Source organism: Struthio camelus, chromosome 16 (genome assembly GCF_040807025.1).
Source record: "Struthio camelus isolate bStrCam1 chromosome 16, bStrCam1.hap1, whole genome shotgun sequence".
Lineage (NCBI taxonomy): Eukaryota > Metazoa > Chordata > Aves > Struthioniformes > Struthionidae > Struthio > Struthio camelus.
The window spans coordinates 13,947,871-13,971,140 of NC_090957.1; the positions used below are offsets into that span (position 1 = coordinate 13,947,871).

The window sequence follows — 23,270 nt, forward strand, 5'->3', positions numbered from 1 at the left end:
TCCTACCAGTCTTATAGATGAGCCTCCTGGTTCCACCAAGCCAGGTGACATTTAACCACAAAAATCTTTAACCTACTTTTTACAAGGAGGTACATCACTGACTGATAAAATACAGGGATGTGGGAGAGTCAGGATGCGGCTTTTTCAGTGTAACTCCATATAAAGGAAAAAGGCAATAAAAAGGAGGTCTTGACATAAGGAAAACATCCCAATGAAATCCTGCCTTTTAATCTCTGCCACAATCTCTCTTCTCATCATCTTCCCTTTTTAATCCTCTGCTCCACTTACATGTTTTATACTCGTTCACTTTATCAACTTCACCTGTCTCAAAAGTCAATAAGAGCAGAGGCCACTATTTTAAAAAGGTAGGCAAATTAACTGAGGCACCAAACATCTCAACTTCTCCAGAGTTGCCGACTACTCACAACTGTCAGCAACTTCAAAGCAATCCAAGGGTGATCAGTGTCTTTAAAAATCACTTAAGTGCTTGAAGAGGAACGCAACTCAAGAACAATAAAGATAATACTTTCAAAAGGTTCTGACTGAGGAGCTAATATTTTATTTTCAAAAGTGATTTAGGCTCCTGAAAATTCAAAGACTACTAAAAAAGCCAAATGTCTTCTGAAATTTATAATTATTGTTATAAATTGTATATAGATATTTATTCTGGTAACATATTTCCCCAGAAGTTTTAGAACGTCCTCAGAGACAGAGGCAGTGCTATGCATGCCACGTTCCCTTATGTTAGACTAAAGTTAATAGCACTCTCACCTATACGAGCTCTACCACCACTCTGGTGGTGAACACTCCCATGTTCATTGTCCTAGGAAAGCTCAGTTCAAGAATGACCCAAACAGAAGCAAACCCTACTACCATTTAACAACCTGAAGACAGACTCTCCTGCTTTTTACTAATGCTTCTGTTAGGTGGAAGGTCCTCACAGGGGAAATATTTTTCAGACTTTCTCTCCTGTTGCTAATTTTTTTCTGACATCTGTTCATCACTAAGCCAACAATAGATTCAGTGTCCTGCCATGATGCGTGTGAGCTGCCAAAACACTTTGAAAAGAAGGAGGAGATTGCTGAGCATGCAGAGATGCCCAAAGACAATCATATCATAGTCTAAGCCAGCTTGTTGATAGAGGAGGTTTACAGCTATCATTGGGGAAACTGAGAAGGGGCAGCTGTATAAATTCACACCAGTGACAACTATAGATCAGGAAAAAACATCTCGACACACGGCAGCATTTTCTTGCTGAATTGTTGGCCTGAAATTCAGTTAATATTGATCTAATGTCCTGATCTTTAGCATTTGGACTGCTACTGGTGTCAAATAAAGTCAAACCAGCCTGAGGCCTTCACAAGAGAAGTGTTAACTGGCAGAGACACTGAGTAGAGCCCAGCAAGTGCTCCTGCCAGTAGTCCAAAGGCATCTGGAACTAAAGGGCTCAATCAGCTTACATCTCCTTGATTTGGGCTTTCTGGATTCTTTAACAGCCAGTAAAAGCAGTGAGGAGGCCTGGATGCCATATACGTGGTTTGCATATATCATGCACATAAAAACAGTTCTCATGGATTTAATCAGTGTCTGTGACAGACAAACTAGTTTTGGAACAGAGACTTCTAGGTCAGTGCTTCTAAAGCTCCCAAGAAGCACCCTGCCATCACTACATACTGAGAGCTGAAGCCTGAACAAGCAGCAGTTACTATCTCAGTTGAGAGGTAGCTACTATTTTCTCTTTCAACATCTTTAAAGATGAGGAGCGTTCTCTTCTCACTTGAGACAGTTTCACAATATCCTAGCTCCTTTGACTATGGAGCGGTCCTCATACTGCTGCTAAAAGGAAAGAAGATTCAGAGCCACTGGGAACTTAGGAAAGACTACTACGTATTAGATCTGAGACCCTAGTCCTCTGTGTGATGGTCAGAAGACTGAACTCTTTAGAGCTGTTCTTTTCATGAGTTCTTGGGTAAACTGAACCTGGAAATGGAGTCAGCATGCAGTGCCGGCATACTGGACAGTGCCAAGTATGCCAGGCTATAATACCAGTTGGAATATTAGATAGGAGGATGTACCTCGAGAAGAACTACTGCAGCAACTGCAATTGACTTTCCCGGATAATCTCACTGCTGTGCCCATGTAAAGCTACAGACTACTTTTTTAGAATCATTTCTCTTTGATTCCACATTCAAGCTCTTTCTGTGGGACAGCATTTCAATTTGCCTTTTAAAAGTTAGGTAAGAACCCAATTACACATTTTATAGCATTCATTTTTCTTTGGGCTTCTCTTACATGGAAGACTTGTTGTTTTTCTCTTCCAAAATACCACACTCTCTTTATGCGATCCAGCTTACCTGGCTACATCCAGAAAAGGTTTCTCCCAGTTTGTCTCCTGGCCTGAAGTGCTGCTCAGATCTCTCTCACTGCAAGAAGCCTTCCCCTCTTCTGCTATTCATCATAGCAATTTCACATGCTCTCTTCAGCTGTTCTCGCCATGGTTTGGTGAAGTTGGCACGGTTATTATCCTCTTTATCCTGCACAAAGTCAAAAAAAAAAAGGTTATTTATGGATAACACTGGAGACCACCCATATAGCAAGAAAATTGAGAAAAAACAGTTGTTTTCATGCTCAGAGCAGTTATAAGCATACATAGCTTGGATTAGACAGTCCTTCCCATTCAACTCCTGTTCCTCAGTAAATATTTGTAACTTTGCTGATAAGGCAATGCTGGATTTCTCAGCTGGATTTCCATGTGGACAGTAAGCTGTGGGACTGGAGTACGGGATCTCAATCTATAACAAAGTTTCTCGAGCAGTCAGTTGTCCCAGCCTCCTCCCTGGTCATGAAAAAATCTTTTCAAGAAGAAAATGGCAGAATGAAGTCATACAGTTGCTTTGCCTATAGTTTGCTTTCAAGGCCCATGGCAATAGATGGTAATTGCTTAAAGGCATTAAAAGATTGTCATTGTGACCTAAATGCAGGCAGTTTATATATAGGAAAATGCAATGTTGCTTTTTTTTTTTTTTTTTAATTAGGTCATTTCTATTTAACATGCAGTATCTTTGCCACAGACCTGTTGTACAGCCACAAGCAAAACACATTTTTTTGTGCCTTCCCTGTATACTAGAAGCTTCTGGGAATATTCACTGCATGCTGGGATATTAAAGTGTTTGGATCATGTAAATAAGCACAGGCAGTGATACCTGAAGGAGGGAGTAGTGTAAGTATGAGCTACCCCATGATTAACCAATTTGTGGCTGTTCAGTTGCATGGAGTTGAGCGGTGGCTTAAGGCAGCCCTCATGCCAAGATACGTTGTGTGACCAGCAATAGGACAATTCTGTTGCAGGGCTGCTGAGTGATCTGAATTCCAGGTGTGTAAAGCAGCTAACTCTGAGGTTAGCATCACTGTATTGCCTTCTGATCCAGCTTTGCGTTTGGCCCTCCACATTTTGCAAGGGGACATCCAGAGAATTGTCATCTGCCCCTGTAAATTGCTGCCAAATCACCCACAGCTCTTCAGTGTGTGTAATCTGCATCCTATAACTAAACCACAGGAAAGCTGGACATTCGGCTCAGAAGGTCAAGAGAGTTGGCCACTTCTAAGTTCATTAGTTTGTAATAACCCATCACGTCCCAATAGGGGGGGAAAAAAATCCCTCTCTAATATGAAAGACCAAAAAGTTTAAAAGTAAGAGACAAGGGAAGAGAAGGATGTCTTCAAACGGCAGTTGTACAGTGCTTTCCTTTCCTGAATTCAAGACAACTCTAAGACATCTCTTTAGCCCACAGATCTCAAAGTGCTTTTACAAAGTCAAATGTCATTGACACCACTTCACAGCTAGGGAAATGAGAGCGCAAAGAGGAAAGTTATTTGTCTGAGTCTCTAGGGAGATCAACAGCAGAGGCAGGAATATGAGCAGTAACCTACCAACTGGGACAGCTGCCCCACACACATTGCCTGTAGTTGTCACATTTCTAATGCTAGTAACACCCTCCATCCAGCATTCTTCGGTTTTTGGCTAGGGAGAAACTCGTGCAAGAATTTTTTAGACCTCTCTGACCCCATTATCTCTCTCTCTCCCCCGACCTCCAACCACATTCCCATTTAGTCTTTATCTGATAGCAAAGTCGCTTAGAGATGGACTTACAGGTTATATTACTAAAGTCTCTTTCCAGGCCTGTTTCTTATGGTATTGGCTGTGGTATTTAAGAGATTAATTTTGTGTTTAGTGCAGAGCAGGAAGATTAGGCATGTGGGAGGCCCAATGTGTTCAATAGGTAGTTGAGACAACATCTTCCAAATAAAGATTTTTCCAAAATTGTACTCAGTGCAAGTTACAGTTGAATGCACTGTTTAAATGAAGCCTTGGCTTTTTGCAGTTTCCTGTCCAGAAGAGCAGCTCTCCAACTTATTTGAAATAAAAAGACATAAACGGTGGAAGGATGCAAGTAGTCAATTGACCTCATCAGTGCTAGTCAGGAATTTTCCAACAAGACAGAAAATGCTGCTCTCTCAGAACTGGAATTCTTTGTGGGAAACGCATCAGTTTCAACAAAATGTTCACTAGGAATAATCTTCCAGCCTAACATGAAACTGATGGTCAAAACTTGTTTAGGAAAGAATCTCAGAATAGCCAGTAGCCTAATGGTTAGAGCATTTCTCAGCAATATGGATTTCTATCATGCGATACAAGAAAGATTGAGCGTGCTCCAAATAAAGCAGAACAAGGATTTGACATAGTCTTCCTACAGTCACTGCAAAAGCCCTGACCTCTGGGATATGGAGCCTCAATAGGTCTCACTCAATAGGTGAATCAGATCCCAAATTCTTTCACAACTCCCAAGATTCCCCCCCCCCCAACAGAAAAAAAGACACATTCTTTATAATAAAATAGCATGGCAGGAGACCACACTGGAAAGGTCAGTGGTTTGCTCTTTTGACTTCTATATACCGCTATTTCTTAATGTCTTACTTTTCTGTTCCCAGTCTGAGATAAACTGGCAGGAATTGTGCAAGATCCTTCTGCAGCTAGAGTCAGATCCTCTCTGCAGCTACTGGAGAACTGGTTTCCGCTCCCTTTGTCTAGTGACTGTTCCTCCCTATGGTTTTAATTATTGCAAAATAATGCAAGTTCTCTCAGATGAGTGAAATAAGGCAGCCGTCAAAGCTAGATGCCAAATTATTGACATCCCATTTTTGATACTGTCAACATTTACCAATACAGATGGCCAAAAATAAATAGTTATGAAATACATCTAGAAAAAGATGAAAGGATGAAGAAAAAGAAGGAAGGGTTAGTCTGCAAATATGATAGAGAGCACTATGACTTCCCAGTATTGGAAGAGGCAACAAAAGATTTTCTCAGAGGGCCAGAAAAGTACCCAAGAGGAATAGAAAGACAGTGAAATACAGACCTGTACATTCCTCTCTTTGGCTGAGGCCAATAATTATAACACTCTTTCCAAAATTGCTCAGGTACATAGGAGGAGTGGCACTGACAATTGTTTATTTAATCTGTCCAACAGTTTTCATTTGGAAAAGAAGCTCTTTTCTAACCCTATCAGTATAGACCGTTGCTTTACTCAAAACTAATTCTTCTTCTAAATTAGGATCTGAACTGATCTGTATGTACATGTGAGTAACTAGTAGCCAGATACTACGGTGACATAAGCAGAAAGGTGCTAAAGAATAATAGTATTATTTTATCATTACTACAAAAAGAAAAGGAAATTGTACTTCACCAGAAAGGCTGATCAACTGCTATACTACATACTGGATGGGTACACTGTTGATTCAATAAGCACCAAGAGTACAGGAATTTATCTACCAAGTCAGATACGCTTGTGTTCACATTAAGAATTTACCAAAATGTGTAGCACAGTTATACCACATATTTCTCAGTTATTTCTCCTTGCCTGCTGGCTTACTTCATCTCTCTTTTCCACAAGACTATTTTTTAAAGAAAAGATACACTGGAGGGTTTGGGGAAGAGGAGGGGGGCACAAAACAAAAAAACACAGCCACCACACCAGCAAACAAGCCTTTCACCCAAAAGGAAAAAAATAAAGCAAAACACCTCTGAACTTGACAAGAGCTAACCTATGCACAGCACCTGCAGGATCTAAGAAAGATTTAATACTTGAATACAGGCAATAGACACATCACAGACCACCTTCAGCAACAGAACGGCTTTAGCTGAAGGATAAACTAGAGGACTAATGATCAGTTAAGTACTTTGTTGCTTCTGTCAATAAGTTTACAACATACCATAGGGAAAAGTCACAAAAAACATCCTCAGACAAATTTCAAGCACACTGATGAGGGAAGAAAATGGATTTTTATATAAAGTCAGCACTTCACTTTCAATTGAGCTGTAGTCTCAGCACCATGTTTTATTTTATCTGAGAAGTTAGGCAATTTTACAGGTAACTGGAAACAGTATTGGGAGAGAAAAAACTCGTGCTTTGGAGAGACATCTGGTAATTATGAATTAGAACTGGAGAGTCACATAGATGAGATTACCTAAACCTGGAATATTTTTAGGTTTTTTGCATCTTTCATTGCAGAATTTAGTTCTGAGTGCTAAAACACTGAACTATCCTTCTTTCATTTGGAAAACAGAGACATGAGGACAAAGATAACCACATCAGTTAGTGCGGGCAGGCACGTACACATATCAGTACGTGGATGTGAATACATATTTAGCAAGTAACAAATTAGATGGCAGCTTTGGGATGCCAAGGATGAAAGCAGAGGCCTGATGAGCTCTTTAGGAAAGCCTCTATACAGCAAAAATATTAGAGATACAAAGAAAAATGAGCTATCATAGCCTTTCTGTAATCTAGCTGTGCTCTCTAAGCTCTGGTTCTGGTTTCTCTGCATGAGAAGAAGAGTTTCCAGAGAGCTTGACTCCTATTTAAATAGCAAAATAGACATCCTGATTTTCCAGAACTTAGGAAAAACATTGACCATCACTGGTCTATATCCTGGACTCAATCAGCATAGTTAACTCAATTTCATTTGTCCTAGCAGAGCTCCATTAATTTGCACTAGGTAGGGAGCTTCAATTTCCAAACAGACCATGGGAAGGGTTCTGACATGCAAGTCAGGCCAGAATATCCTTAGCTCTTCTTCAGGATGCAAATACTGCCTTTTCTCTCTAAAAAAAAGAAAATTGAATGATCTAGTGAAGCAGGCTTTTCTACTTACGTTGCTTACGAGTCTTTTGAGGGAAATTTTCTGACTATTAAGTAGCTTTTAGCAGTGATCAGTGACCACAAGATCAATTTACATTCTTAGAAAATAAATACAATTCTTGTTTACAGTAAAAAGCAAATGTGCAAGTAGAGAGGAAAAGAAGAGAACAGGATTAATAAATTACAATTGTTAGCAAGCACTAACATGTATCAGAAACGGCAAATCCTCTGGAGTATAGCTGAGCTTCTTTTATTCAGGTCAATGACTCCTTTTGTAATTCCCTTCTCTAAAAAGAGCATTTTTCAATGATTTATGTGTAATAATCTCCACATCAGCATATCTTATTTTTCACTGTTTGTTAGTTAAACATGCACCAAGAATCCCTTACTGAAGCCCTTAGCCTTGAAAACACAATTGGGACAAAGGCATAGAAATATACATATAAAATAGAACTATTTATTAGTAAAGCTGATGTTTACGAGTTGACATGTAGGTAAGAAAACAGCAAATATACTATTTTAGATTGCTGAGTTAAGGCTTTAATGTATTTGTCTGAAACTCATGCTGTAAGGGTTGGTTAATAAGTTTAAAAAAAAAAAAATCCTTTCACAGGTCACCAAGATAGGAAACAGCAGTCAGCATTACGAAGGCGGCTTCTCATTGCTCTGTGCAAAGCACGTCTCTGCAGTCTGTAGGACTCAGAAGGGACAAAAAAATTATTTACTAAGTGAGTAAAATGACTTGAGTCATTTCAAAACAGATTTGCAAATTCTGTAGTTCAGGGTGGGTTTTTCAGGACTTGGAACTCCATTCTGAAAGACTTTCAGCCATCTCCATTTTCATCTAGTTAACTAAATAAAACGCTGATTCTCCAAAGCACTCACGCACCTCTGCACCCCCAGGGCATTTTGCAAGGAGTTCAGGAACTGGCATGCTGATTTCTTGGGGCTGGGGTGGGGTGGGGGGAAGTGATGTCCTGTTCTTCGAAGACTTGGTCATTATAAAGACTTAAAACCCTGGGGCAAATGGGATGTGCTTTCCAACAGTGAATCTGATATTATAGCCTTCATCTGAGGTAAAGGTTGAACACGAGGAGTTTTATCTTAGATCCCACAAGGCCTTAAATAGGGCCACCCCTTGCCAGGCTAGAAAAAGGGGAGGGGGCTCTCAGGTGACCCCCAGCATGCATGCCATATTGGATTATTCTACCAGTAAACCCATACCTGGATTAATTCCCATTCTCACCAGAAAGACTTGAGAAATGCAGAAGTCACATTTTAGGATTCTATACTGGACCACACTGCACTGTGAACAGCACTGTGGAAATTACAGTTTGTTATAGAAACTATTTAGGTAATTGTAATTGAACACACAAGTGAAAATCCCAGTAGATGTCAATTGCAGTATGAATTACCAGCTTTATCAGGTTTAGTGAGCTCAGGAATGGGTCAAATCTAAATGGACCATAAAAAAAAGGCTTTCTCCATCCCAGCCAAGCAGCAGCTTGTAGATACGGGCAGCATCTAGCACAGCAGAAACTAGCTTTGCTACTATCCCAACCCTACCTGTCCACTAGCAATGCAGAGGATTTCATTCTCTTTGCTCTCAGCACAGAAACTTTCACCAACATAAAATCAATTTTTAAAATCCTACGGGGAAAGAAAGAAGGGGAGAAAAAAATAAAAATCCATAAATAAGATGGCAGACTTCCAGCTTCTTTCAGCTAACACGTCTGTCCCACCCTTCCAATCTCTGGCCAAGACTTTGAAGGGAATCAAGACTTCTTACTAGAGTTGTATTCTCAAAATTGACTGGGTACTAAGTAGGCACTGAAGTCCATAAATATTTCAGAAGGAAAAGAATGCATTTCCCAGGCATTGACTAGCTACATATATTATTTATATAAAACCATAACTTAAGTTGAAAAAACAATAAATGCTTCAGTAACACACCTATTCACAACCTACCCTGTTACTAAGTAAAATGGATTCTGGCTATTCCTCAAGACTTCATAACTAAGCAGAAATGCAGCGAGATCTGCATATAAACATGATCTACAAAGGCAGAATACAAGATTCTAGTCACCTTACCAGTACTAATTAACTAGGCAATTCTGTGGACAAGGGATTATAAGACCCTGACTTTCATTTAAATTTTATATTTCTATTATACTTTATGCTCCCATTTGAGATTAGGTCTCCCACTCTAAACAAAGGGCAAGCAACGCACAACAAAGTTCTGTTCTCTCCCACATCACACACAAAGGATTTGAGCTCAGGGAGATAAAGGATTTTTTTCCGCTACCATGCGCTGAGCATAGCTCACTGATGTTCTTTTCCAGAGGAATAAGTTGCCACAAAAAAGATGAAGGTCAAGGAAACCAGAGACTGCACATTTCAGGGTCATGCCAAAAGACTGCTGAAGAGTTGGGACCTAAACTGAGACATCCCACATCCCAAACAACTTAGGTACCAACAGATCTTTCTCTCAGTATATGGGAAGAATTTTAGCCTTTTTAGCCTTTCAGAAATGATCCTCAAACAGGTTTTTAAGCAATTGCTTTGTCATTCAACCTATTCAACACTCTGAAGGAAGCATCTCAAAGGAGGTGCGAAGGACTAAGACACTTTTGCCTGAAGCACTCATAACATTAATGCAGGGCACTGCTGCTGAGAAAGAGTTAAGTGAGTTTTGTTAACTCATAACCACAGCCAGGGAGAAGGGAAAAGCTCTTGGAAGGGAGAGAGTGGATCTAAGATGTAGGCAGTACCACCACCATTTGTGTGTTTACCACTTAGCTGGCAACTGATGGACCATGCATAAACTCAGGATGAAAGTGGGTAAAATAAATTGCATTCTTTAAAAGAATTACCTCTTCTTTCACTAGCACAGGAAAAACCATCTGAAATGCACCCCAGAAAGCTCTGCTATTTTGAGTGTTTTTTTTGGTAAGACAGAGAGTGCCAAGATAAGTCAGTCGACTCAGTATTGTGGAAAAAAAATCAAAACAACCCCCACAGCAGAAGCTTTTGAGACAAGATTCACCTCAACTCAGACAGCAAGAAGTAGACTTATGCACTATTTACACCACTGCGAGTGCAAATTTTACCTTCCATCAATTCCAATGCACATTTCAAAGATCTTTTGGCAGCAGTGGCCTAACACTAATAACACAGCAACAGTGAAAGGCTGAGGAACCAGGGCTACTGGCAGCTACTTTGGGCAAGGTCAGATGACCCATCCCTCTCCCCTTGACAAGGGGGACATTCCTTTTGATGCACTGCTTGAAGCAAGAGGATTTGGGTGCTACTTGGTTTTATGGTGACATCGCGACGGGGGTCAGGTCATCAGTCACCATCAGAGGAAGAAGCACGCTAGTGGACCGTTACAAAGCAAACGTGGCTGCTGTTCTGCCTCTCCCGCCTTCCTCTGCCAGCAAGCAGCAACGAGCTGCAATAGGTTTCGAAAGGAACCAGGAAGAAGGGAGTCTCTGAAGTAGTTTCAGAGCTCCCACCACCTCTGCAAAGCATGGCAGAAAGGAGGCCTGACCCAGCCCCGCTAACCTGCTTTCTCCTTCACTGAGGCAGGAAGAGCAGAGAAGAGCACAGATTCACATCCCACCTGAAATGCACACATCTCTCAGTAGTGAAGCCCCCTCACTTATTACAGTATTACCACTTTATACAGCAGGTGTGAACTAATTCAGTTCATTTGGATCCAAGAGCACTCAACAACAGACAAGAAGATAAAACCTTGGGGAAGGGAGTGTTGACAAGCAGTGATTTGTGGAAACGAACTGGAAGGATCAGGAATCTGCGTACCCAGTCTCCCCACTCCCTTAGCAGCCACAAAGCACCTTCACCATCTGAGCTTTCACTGCTCTCTGCATTTCACTTTCCAGTGGAAAGGCATTTCAGTGAATTTCTGCTTCAGTTGAAGTACATAACCAGCCCTTGCTACCTGGTCCTTCCAAGGCTTCTGCCAGAGAGAATTTCTGATAGCACCTACCATGAACACATGCCCAGCCCTATGCTTCACTTCATCAGCAAGGCCAGACACCATTAAAGCTGTTTCTTTGCCCCAAGACCAGTTTGCCACTGCAAGATGGGCCCACCAGCTGAAAAAGCTATTGGTTAGCAGGAGGTGGCGAGCAACCCAGTTCCTTCAAAGCACCTTTAAACCACACCATCCCAGACAATACCTTCAAAATCTGACTGCAACTCCAGTTTGGCTTCATTAAATTCCAGCAAGTACACTTCCAGGCAGTTGTTTTCTCCGACTGTTGCAGCGGTAACCTTTCAGTGACTGTCTTAGGGAACTGAGTTAGACCACTGAGAAGTCCATTGCAACTCCCGATGTGCACGTTGTACCCAGTTACAATCACTGGCAGACCACAAGTGATCCAGGTGCCCTGTGCTCATCTTCAACACGGTGCGGGGAATCCCACACTGAGCGCAAAAAAACACAGTAGGGTCAACTCCAACCCAACTCCCCTCTACCGCAGCCTCAAGCAGATGTGAATTTGTATAGGCAGCTTACAAAGGCTTGGAAAAGGAAATCCTGACACAGCAGTGTGAAATCACATGCAGCTCTGTCACTCTAAAGCCTCACACTATAAAACCTTCATTGCTCTGTTCTGTGAGGCAAAATGACAAATGACTCCAGTCAAAAACTTGCAGTTAGAACCTAAATCTTCCACCATCCCCTTTCTGCTTGAATTAATTTTAGGTGGTCTGTGAGATAAATTGAATTTTGCATTCTTCCAACTGGAGAAATAGATTGTTCTATTTATTAAAATAACTATATGAAGAAAAAAATAGATAAAGAAAAAGGTAACACTAGCATAGCCAGAATTCAGAGAGTCATGCCAAAGATTCATAGTGGTGCTAAGACACTTTTGGATTATTTACCCAGGAACACCAAGTGGAGGGGGAACCCTCCCCCCCCACACCTTTTCGGAGAGAGTCCTTTTGGAGGGAGTTTAAGGTTAAAATAAAGGGCTGCCATTTAGCAGATGTCATAATTTATCCTGACAAGTTGCACTGCACCAGCTGATTGACTTCAATGGGAGCAGGAACGGGCTAAGAGTTTTTAATCTTGTGGTTATACCTCCAGCAGTTTCTGATGAGTATATTTTTTATGCCCAAGTTATAGGTTTTTGCCCATCATAATCATCTTCTCCAAACAGCCTTCCTTTGATATCTTCTGCCAGGCACCACACTTTTTTTTTTTTCTCCTAACTGACCAAATTCAGTTCGATGCAGAAGACACTGCGGAAGCTTGGTTGTCCAGCAGGCTGCGGCTGGACTGCACGCGCCACTGGCTGCAAGGCTACCCTGACAGCTCTCCCTGGCCCTCAGTTACTATTTACCTTCCTCCTTGTTCCATTAATGCCATGGAACTCATTAATGTATGCATCCTCATTAATATTCTTATATTCAACCAATATCTCAGCTAAGAGAAGTCATCCTATGTTCCCCAGGTGGTACAAAGGCACAAGAATACCACGTACCAAAGCCTCAAGGATTACAATTAAGAGGCTGACACTTGCATGTTTGTATATTTGGGCCCCTGAGACTGTTATGCAGGGAATCTCATTTAAAAGGCTCTAGTCTTCCAGGATCTCAGTCACCCATCAGACTAGGACCTCTCATGTAGACAAGTATGACTGTTTTAGCTGAATATTTTATTTGCTGACAACTGCAGATCTAGATCAACTGGAACTATTTACCAGATTTGGGGGGGTAGGGGAAGAGGCTTAAAGAGGTGAAGACATTTCATTTTAAAATAAGCCATTGGGTTTGTTTTTTTTTCCAGCAAACAAACTTTGAAAATTAATGTTTCATTTCAGCTCAAATAAAATATTTCATTTGACTCAAAACATTTTTCCCCTACTTTTTCAGTTCAGCCAGCAAACAAACAAAAAAAATCAATTATTTCCACAGTGCTACTTAGATTTGGGCTCTGAACAGATTTCAGTATTGGGGGGGGGACGGACACACAAACAAACAAAAGAAAAACAATCAAGTGCTGTGTTGCTAGCTCTCACCAGTTAATTCCGAGTTCTGCAGCAGTGGATTTTTTCTTAAAGCCCCAGCTTCTTGAGTCATGTGATTACATGAAAATCTCAGCTTTCATTACCAAAGAAAGTAAACGTCTGATAATTTGGGTTGCAAACAAAAGCTTGCATAGTGGAGCTCTAAAGGCTTAAGAGCCCTAGACAAGTAAAGCATTTCTTTTTTTATCTTACTAATTTTAAGATCCATCTCATGATACAGGATGGAATTGATTTGTAATTTTTGAACTCTTTGGGTAGACAATATTGCAAATGACTCTTCCAGAAGCTGAGCGAGAAAGATGCGCCAGCGTATCTCTGCCCCTAGGGAATTTCTTCCCCCCTCCATTCTTGGCCCTCTCCTCTCTTTGGTTACCATTTGTTTTGGGGAAGGAAACCATCAGCGGGCTAACTCTAAACCCCTGCAAACAGTAAGAGTTAATTTGTTGCAATGTATCCGAGTGTAGTAACTGATTACATTTTTCCCCAAAGGAAACTTCAGTTAATTTGGTTAGTGACTCATATGCCAGGCTGCCAATTACAACACAGATGATTACACACATAAATTCACGTCAGAGTGGCTCAACGATCACAGGAAGGGAAAAAAAAGGAGAAAGAAAAGGGGGGGAAACCATAGCGAATAGACTCCCCTTTATCGCCCTGGGAAAGGGGGTGGGTAGGTGTCTTGCAGGGTGCTGGGTGTCCACCAAGGCCATTTGAGAATCAGTGCCGAAACCTATAGGACAGGGCCATGGCATCTCCAAAACAACTGTCTCTCCCCAGCTTTCCATTTGAGATTTTCACTGCAGAAATGCACTACGCACTCTATAAAAGACTGTTTGCCAGTATCATTAGAGGAATCCATATACAAAGAGAGCAGGAAGGAGGTTAAATGAGCAGTGCTTGGCAGTACATCGGTAAATCATTTAAAGATAACCTGTGCATACCAATACTTAACAAAAAAAATCCAATTAGGGTAGCTTCTTACAAACCTAGTTCTCTTTCTGAAGTACGTGAGATTTTCTAAAAAACAGGATAAGAAGTTGGAGCCTGATACTACAATAAAAGGAAAACCCAAGTCAGCTAATAGAAAAATTCCTACATGCCTCGTCAATTGGCCAATGAAATCAATAGGAAGGGGAGTTGCCCAGGCTCCTGAATAAGTGCATTCAGAAGAAAATTAGACTTTGCACTTAAGAGCAATATGAAGCTCTGACATTTGGTGGGGTGTGTAGGAGGAAGAAGGTGTTCTCTAATCTTAAATGAAAGATACTTCAGTGGCCTAAAACGTAATTCTAGCTAGGCATTCCTCTAGATGAGCAGCCGCATGCATTTCCTTCTTTTAGGGTCAACAGGCAAGGTATAGTATAATTCATGCAGCTGCTTGTTTGAGAGGTTAAAATCCTTCACAAACAGTAACTAAGCTTTGTGGCACCAGCGTATTATTATATCAGTTTTACAAGGGAACAAATAAAAGGATGTAGCAGATAAGTGATTTGCCCAAGGTCATCAAGCAAGTCAGTGGCAGAATCAAGTATTACACACAGATGCCTGGTCTCTCATCCTCACCTCTAACCAGTAGAGAATTCCCCTACACTTGGTCTTTAGTAAACAACCATTACAAAATGTATTAATTGCAACTTGGAACTATGTAAACTGACTCTTTCCCAAAAGACAGCAATTGGCTATGAAATAAATACCCAGTGATTATTACAATCATATTTGCTGAAGGGTGGATCATCAGTGTAATGAGCTGGGTTCAATAAAAAGGTTATTATCTGTCAGATAAACATGAGCAGCAGAGCCTGGACTGATGTAGAGCATATTCAGTCACCGGCTTTGGTGGGAACTGCAGCTGCTTAGCACCTTTCAGGGTCTGAGTTCAAGTGATTTTTTTTGCAATATGCAGCGAGAAGACTGGCTCTGTCAAAGCAAAGATATCTTCCTTAGTAAAATAACCTCAGGTCAGATTCTGGCACTATAAACTTAACTCTAAGGGTAGTCAAGTCTCACTGATTTCAGTAAAGTCATCTCAGTGCTAGATTCTGTTCTTACCAAGTGTAAAGGTAGTAGAAAATATCCCTACAGTATAAAGGAATAAAGTGATTTTTGTGTTAGTGCTAAATTAAGTGCAGATACAGGAAGCTAAGGATCTTGCTTCTGTTTTTATTATAAGTCACCAGAAGGGGAGAGCTCAAAAATACAGTTGAATGGTCAGATTATGTCTTTCAGAGAGATGGTCTGAACACAAAGGCAGCTATTTTAAACTGCCAATTTCTTCTGCGTGTTTCCAGAGCGTGAGTTTAAAAGAATTGTGGTTGTTCTTTGCCAGACAGTCATGGATGAATCAAAAAAACAAACAAAAATCTTCATACCTGCAGAACTGGTTACCATTTGCAGTTACACACTAAGGCAGCAACTGTTATAAGTTGCAGTCATTCACTTTTAGGCTCCTTCCCTCTGCCAAAGCAGAGTAAAGGGACACTATTATAATAAAACCTCCATTCTGATGTAATTTGTCAGTGTAAACAGCACATTTCGCTAGAGCAGCAAGTACTGCTGCTTCTCTCAGATAAAGTATTGCTCTTTGCAAAAGCAACGAGCCAAACAGTCCATGCATGTAGTAACTGCTTCTTAGGTTAAAGAAGCAATTTTAAAAATCAGCTTTTCCAGCACAAAGTATAGGCCAAAGAAAGAGACTAGCAGTACCGAATTACAACACTAGGTGGCAAGCCTCTAACAAAGAAGCAAGCTCGGGGAGCAAAGCCTAAACCCAGGCTTTCAGCAGTCACCTGACAATTTCACGTTGTGGAAAAATGTTCTTGATTTAAACACCTAGTGTTTCACATTAAGAGCTAATGTCCTCCCTATATGCTGGCATGCAGCTGCGGCTAAAGCACACAGGACATGCTGTACTGCAGACATTACACGGAGGGAACAATTCTTACTGTTCTTATCTGCAGACCTTTACAAGATGTTCTTTTCCTGTTAATGTTTCCTTAATATACTGCTACTTTTTTTCCTTGCATTCAGTCTGTTTAGGGTTGTGCTACTGGAAATGGCCGAAGGTTAAGAGATACGGATTCTAACAGATACAGGCTCCGTCTCTGCTTGAGGCAGAGGGAGAGAGCTTGATTTGAAAGTGGGTGATGCGGCTTCTCTACCAGCCCAGACCCAGGCGCACGTTCATGCGCACACATCCACGCTCGCTCATTCCAATTAGAACGTTAACAATAATTAAGTGTCATACTCCTAAGACGCTCCTACACAGGGGAACGCTAAAGTGCCAGTCAGCTCATTTCATTACACGCAGCCAGACTCTCAGAGCTCGTGCATTTGCTAAGGGAACGGGGCAGAGCGACTCGAGCACTAGCCAATCTGTTTTCACACGATCTGCTGAACAAACAGATTGGACCAGCCTACAGAAAGAAACGTGGACCAGAAAAAAAGTCCAGCTGTGGCAACTGAGCTGTGCCTTTCACCCCAAGCTGAGCCGCAGCAAATAAACACAGGGTGAAACCTATAAACTTCCACTCTGCAGAGTTTTGTGGGAGTCTTTATCTAGCTTTGGTTCACACGCTTCAAAGCGGCTCCATTTCAGACTTGAGATAATCCCCTAATTAAACATAAATTCAGCCCTAAGCTGCATGTCATCTGATTTCTACCCAAAAATCAGAACTGGACACAGACTTACTGGAGTTGTTCGGTTGTTCAGCTCTGAAGTCACATTTCACTGGACAGCTTGGGCTGGCCCAGAGGTTGCCTCCCATCTGTCTGAACCATGTGAGTCATCCACCTTCTTCATCTTTCATGAATGCTGTAGCCTGGCTCACAGCTGACCACAACGTGCTGCTTATTCACAAATCAAGCCATTTCAGAAGTTAGTCTGCAAACAGCTTATATCACTTGACGGGCAGCAGGACAGAAAGCCAGCAAGAGGGAATGATGGGTTTGCTGCTGGCTGAGTCCTTGGGTTCAAGGTCTTTCCATGTGGGTAAGCTCCAAGCATCCTGCAGAGAAGAGTGGGGCTAAGAAGAAAAGTCTGAACATGAGCAGAACCTCCTGAGTGACTCTGAGAAGTTTTGGAGTTTTATCACCACTAGCTTAAGAGAAATGAGTTTAGTGTGTTTCACGCTAAGTATCAGAAATGTTATGGTTAATTTTCACCCAAAACTCTTCTTTCAGCATATTAAAAAAATAAAAAGGCAAGAAGTAAAACCTATAGAAGTATGGAAACAGAAAGCCCCATTTGTTCAGAGCAGACTCCAAATACAGCAGATACAAAAATATGTTAAAGCAAAACAGAGAGAGTCACTGAAATTTCCAATAAATTAAAAGGAAAAAAAATTCCCATCACTTTTCACTCCATTTCACATTAGGAAAAAAAAAAAAATCACAGATTACTCACTCAATGTGATGACAACTTTACCCCTGCTCCCAAGGAATTTGGGTCTCTTGCACAGCTCTTATGATTATCACATTTGCCCCCATTTTACACCTCTCCCCACATGCAGTTTGCCCTGTTTCAGACACTTCAGGTTAACACAACTCCCCGCTTGCAGTTTCTTTTTAACTATTCTTTGCTGTTTACCAGCTGCAAGAGGGGAAAAAAAAAACAAGCGAAAACACACAAAACCATAAATCTGATTAGATATCCATGATGCATAACTCTGAATCTGGGTAGAACCGAGATGTCATTTTCCTGAAAGATCAGCATCCTGGGCAAAAATCAGGCCAGTCCAACAACCTGAATCCAGTAGTCAGAGAACAAATGAAGCTCTCTCTGGGTCCCATTTCCGGCTTGTCCATAGATAACCAGAGAATGCTGTTGAGCTGATTCACTCTGGTTTGGAGGATCCTCTGGAGATCCCTAGTTCAAACTCCTGTTCACAGCAAGAGTGACTTCAAAGTTACAGTACTACATACAGGACCGACTTCGAAATAGAAGCAAGCAGGTGTTGCAAAGATTCTAGGTAAAGGTTCTCCCAGAGCTTTTAGAAATGTTTGTCCTAGCTCAGCAGCCTATAGGTAGAGCTATTTTGTATTGCATTGCTGGTGTGCTCTGAGCTTGTAAAAGCATTACAGAAGTTGGAATCAGAACTATATGGTGGAAATTAATAGGGAAATAATCCCACGTGAGTTTAGGACAAGAACTGAGGGAGAATTTCATGAGAAAACTGAGACAGAAGGGAGTAAACTCCTACATTGAGCTTATTGCTTGAGGAATCTGCCAAAGTGCAGTGGAGAACTGAGAACAACCTGAAGACTTAATGTGGGTATTCACTCCCACAGGGACACCGCTGACTGACTTAACTGGAGCTACATTTGATGCAGATTGTTTCATGTCCCCTGCCCACTTTGTGCAAGATGAAGTTCCATCCACTCACTCATAAACACAAACTTCTGTTTTCTCAAAAATTAAATTAAAAATTTTAAACAGAAGTCAGTGACTAAAAGTGCAAAAACACATTTGAATAACTTGAGATGATTTGCACTAGTATTATTCTACATATGCAAGTTTATTTCAAACCATGGAAGTAATGAAGTGTTCTTGACAGTCATTTCCCTTCTTACCTATGCTGTAACGAAAAAATATTTTCTTGCTATTGTAAGGCATCAGTGAAACTGTATGAAAATATCTGAAAACGTACAAAGAGTTAAAAAATTCGTATGGTCTGAACTTTGTTATCCCCAAGCAGCTAGTAAGACTAACATTAACTTTTGGAGGCATCACTCCGTCTGCGAATTAATGGAAGATGAGGATGCTTATTTTCCTTCCAGCTAATTGCCCAGTTCATCTTCTGCAAAACATAGCAAAGTAATTTATAAATAAGGGTTTGATCAAATAATCGGCTGATCTTGAGGGTTGTGTAACCAAAGTTTTCAATCACTTCTCCTTAGCTGCCAGGAGTTTCAGAATTACAGAAGGTATATCATTTTGTCAACCTTCAATGCACAGAGCTGTTGAGGCATGTCCCCACAAGATGATTATCTGTCTGACTTAGAGTTGAAAGCTATTAGATGCTACTTTTTTACATTAGCTGAGAATTGCCCAGTTGCAGTTTTTAGGTTTGTTAAGGATGACAAAGATGGGCATGACAGAGAGACTTGCAGTGATTAAATGCTTCTTGAATTTATTTCACAATGTGCAAAATGTTTCTTATGATACAATCTTAAAATTAGAACAAACTGATCTTGTACCTAGTGAAGCTTATGACATGATGATTTCTTTAGAGAGTAAATTACAATGAAACATTGATAGCAAATTACTTGGTTATAAGTATAGCTCATCCAAAAACACATCATGACAAAAACAATGCACAGGATTTTATTCAGTAATACATGTCTGCTCTCATATCTGATTTCACATTTGGATTTCAACAAATAAGATTACTTTCACCTTATACAGGCACTCTTTGCAAGGGGGAGGAGGGAAGCAGGCTTTGCAAACATTTCTGAAGAACTAAAATTTTACAAAAGGCTGAATAAGGATTGTCTTATGAGAAACACTGACACATTATACACTGAAAGATTAAGTGGAGTGGGTATATGCACGTACTTCACAAGTCCTGAATTTGGAAATGGTGTACTTTTCTATCTTCAGAGTCCTACTTCTTTCAATTTCTTATGGTTTGTGGAATTGATTATGTCCATTTCTACCTCAAGTGCACAAGGGAAGCAAATAATTCCCTTGGATAAACAGATTTGAACAGACTGAAGAAAAAACACACAAAACATTGATTACGTTAAATTTGATCTTCAAATTAAGGCACAAATGAAGATTAATTTCAGTTATTCATGTAAAGAGTCTTATGAATTGCTTTAAAAATATCTTTTAAAGTATCAAAACCACTCATAAATACTATTTTCAATAAGAAATTAAAGCTTACAGGCCTGAATTGTACTTCAAGGGTAGTAGAAGTGAACACAAAGAAAAAGGGAAATGACACTTCTTTAAATTGCCCCTTAAAAAGGTTATTCTTCCCTTTATCATGTGGTTATTTCCAAGGCAGGTGGTCATTCTACTTCGCTCATAGAGGAAGAGAGGCTGTGGTCAGGCCAGCACTGTATTCTAGCTGCTCTTAGCTGCAGAGCCTACTTTGGTTACTCTCAGTAAAAACAAGGAGTGAAAACGTGGGTAGGACTGCGAGGAAAGACAGGAGACAGGTAAAGACGGTTAAATTCTACTCCCCTAACCACTGCTCTGGCCTGGGCAGCTCTCTGGGAGAGAGACACCATAACCATAGACCATAAGCAGTTCAGGCTGTTCCCACCAGCTGCTGGTCTCATCTTGGAAACAGCTCGTCCTCTGCAATAGAGGGAGAAATTCAGCCTGTCTGCTATAGACAGTTGGAAAAGGCCAGTACCAAAGGCTCAGGAAACCTAGCTTGTGTTCTTGCTTTATCATAGCTTCTTTTTGACTTTCAGCCAGGTGCCTTGCTTAGTGTCTTCATCTTTTATTGGGGGGGGGGGGGGAAGAATTCACAATTACTTCCTTTTGCAAGTGTTAAGGGTAAGTATTGTTGCTGTATTACTATTAAATTCACAATATGTCTGGTCTTCTCTACGTAGCACTTCAGCCCAATGCTTTGCAGTCAAATGCTGCCAGCATTTTGATATAAGGTTTTGGGCAGCTTTGTATGGTTGTTTTCTTTTTTCATATTAGCGCACATCCACAGCAGCATTTTATTTTCATAAAATACAAATAAGTACATGCATAATGAAAATACTGACTTCAAGTTACAGTCAAAGAGATAAAGTAGTTTTAGAGCCGAGAAACTGCACACCCAAAAGAGGATAAAATGTGCCCCTTATACTCATCTCTAACTTTTACGACCTGCAGTGACCCATCACTGGGATGATGCAGAACAATATTGCTAAGGGCCTTTGCTACATAAAGTCAGCTGGCATCAGCAAAGGGGCTGTGGATACTGCGGTGCTCTAATGTGAGACTTCTGACTGTTTTCATGGCATCACATGAAACACAGAAATAAATAGCTCCTCTCCTATGATCTCAGCGTGGAAGTTTTGCTTTGCTGTCTATACCTTTTCATTAAAAGCATAAAACACAATGCAGGATAGGGATTAGATGCAGAGGCAAGCAAACACAGCAGAGCCACGGGGAAGAGTTCAGGGAGTAAAGAGGCTGCCACACGTGCCCTCAAAGGCCAGAGCTGAATTTCCCTCCAAACATAGGAACAATAGCGCAGACGCTCTAGACCACACAGACACATACACCCATTTCCTTCTCCTGAACCTCTACGCAGGTGTTCAAAGAAACCTCCCCCCCAGCAAACTGTCACAAAACTGTTGCCTTTTCTTGCCTAAAGTCCCCTTAGAAACAAACATGCACACGCTCTTTTCCTGTGAGGCAAGTTTAGTTTTTTTCCTATTTAAATTACAAACACATCACAAATCTTCCTCACCGCAGCGCATCCTGTCTTTTCTCTGCCTGACATTTAGAGTGCAGACTCTTTAGGGCAAGGTCTGTCTTTATTTTTTAATGTCTCATATGGTGCCAAGTCACATGCTCAGTATTAAACAATAAGTAGAAAAGGCCTGTACACATCTACAAGGTTATATGATATATGCCTAGCTTATGCATGATATACACATGATATGGTAGGTAGAACAGGCCTGTACAACACACCTGTCCACTTATATACACAATAAAACAGATCCTAACTTATGCCTGGGAACATACACACATGGTACTGGGTATAACAGAGGCCCTTGCAAAGCTATAGGCATGCATCCGACTTATAAAAAAAACTCCAGGACCCATTGAGACCAAGAGGAATAGGAGAAGTAGAGAAAAAGAGGACTGCAGACAGCAGATGTATGTTGTCTACATTTCTCATCTTCATGATACTCATTGGTGTGTGGTTTGGGAAGGAGAGGGTGACTCAGTCACACAGGCATTTTGCATTGGGCTACATGTCTGAGAGAAGGTTGAGAACTGCTGCTCGGTGTGACCCCCTTCCTGGGCGAAAGCAAAGCAAATACGTCTCTCTCAACAGTTCCCAAGTACCAGCTTCAATCAGGCACCATGATGACATCAACCCTGCTTTTGCAATTATTTAACCTCTGTCTTTCAGATCAGCAATGAACCAGCAAGGGTGACTAATACACGCATCGGCTCTGTAAAGTTATCAACATACCAAACAGGGTGCCAGCCCTCAGGAATGAACTATTCTTTCATGGGTCGATTCATTTTGGTTTCATATGTTCTTTCACCAAATACAAATGTTAGGTGCCCATAAGAAGCTATAGGCAAATCTCTATGCCCCGTGGAGATGTCAGTCCCCACGTCAGAAGGCTGCAGATTTAGCAAAAGTATTTGCTTTTTCTCATTTTTGTGTGTTACTTCGTAGTGTGCCCCCTCAACCCCATCTCCTGCTCTCACTCCCCATACAAGCGCAGAAAAAGTGGCTTCTCTTACAGACGACCACAATAGACATGCCAGTACTTGAGATGGAAACTGAGAGGCTGGCATCTCGTAACAGAGCCTCTAAATCAACCTCAGGACCTCTTCAGCATAATTAGTGATAGGACACGTAGCTTACTAGATCCAGGACAGAAAAAGGAAAAATAGTAATAATAAAAAAAAAAATAGTCCTACACTCCAGCAGTTGCTGGGATAGTTGCTGATGGTGCAAGAGCAAGTCAGATCATGTGCGAGACAAACACATTTTATAAGATGTTTAATCTCACAGGAATTCTGCTGGAAATACTCAGAAACTTGTTAGAGAAAAATATCAGAATCTACTCACATGAACAGCAAAAGATTTGTGCTTGGAGAAGCTAATGTGACTCCCATCACTGTGAAAGGTATACATCTTGCAATTAAAGCATACTGAATAATAATGCCACCTTCGCTGCACTTTTCTATTGCAACACAGAGCTTTGAAACTTCAGAGAGGATAGTTCTAGCATTCCTTCTAACTGAAACTCAAAGGAGATAGGGAAACACAAGGGAGATTTGACCAGGGACTCAGCAGCAGAGCCAGAAGTA

General features: G+C 41.0%; 1 protein-coding gene across 4 annotated transcripts in view; it reads right to left on the reverse strand.

Annotated features, from left to right (window-relative positions):
* MYL10 (myosin light chain 10) overlaps positions 1–17,031 on the reverse strand; it is a 62,769-nt gene extending 45,738 nt beyond the window's left edge. For 2 of the 4 annotated variants that reach the window (XM_068910237.1, XM_068910236.1), the window contains exons 1-2: positions 4,976–5,050; positions 2,355–2,534 (exon numbers count right to left, since the gene is read on the reverse strand). The gene's annotated coding sequence lies outside the window, so the exon portion shown is untranslated. Of the gene's footprint in view, positions 1–2,354; positions 2,535–4,975; positions 5,051–16,949 lie in introns of those variants that run through there. The other 2 variants (XM_068910239.1, XM_068910238.1) reach the window with 2 other exon arrangements.
* Positions 17,032–23,270: the final 6,239 nt, after the last annotated feature.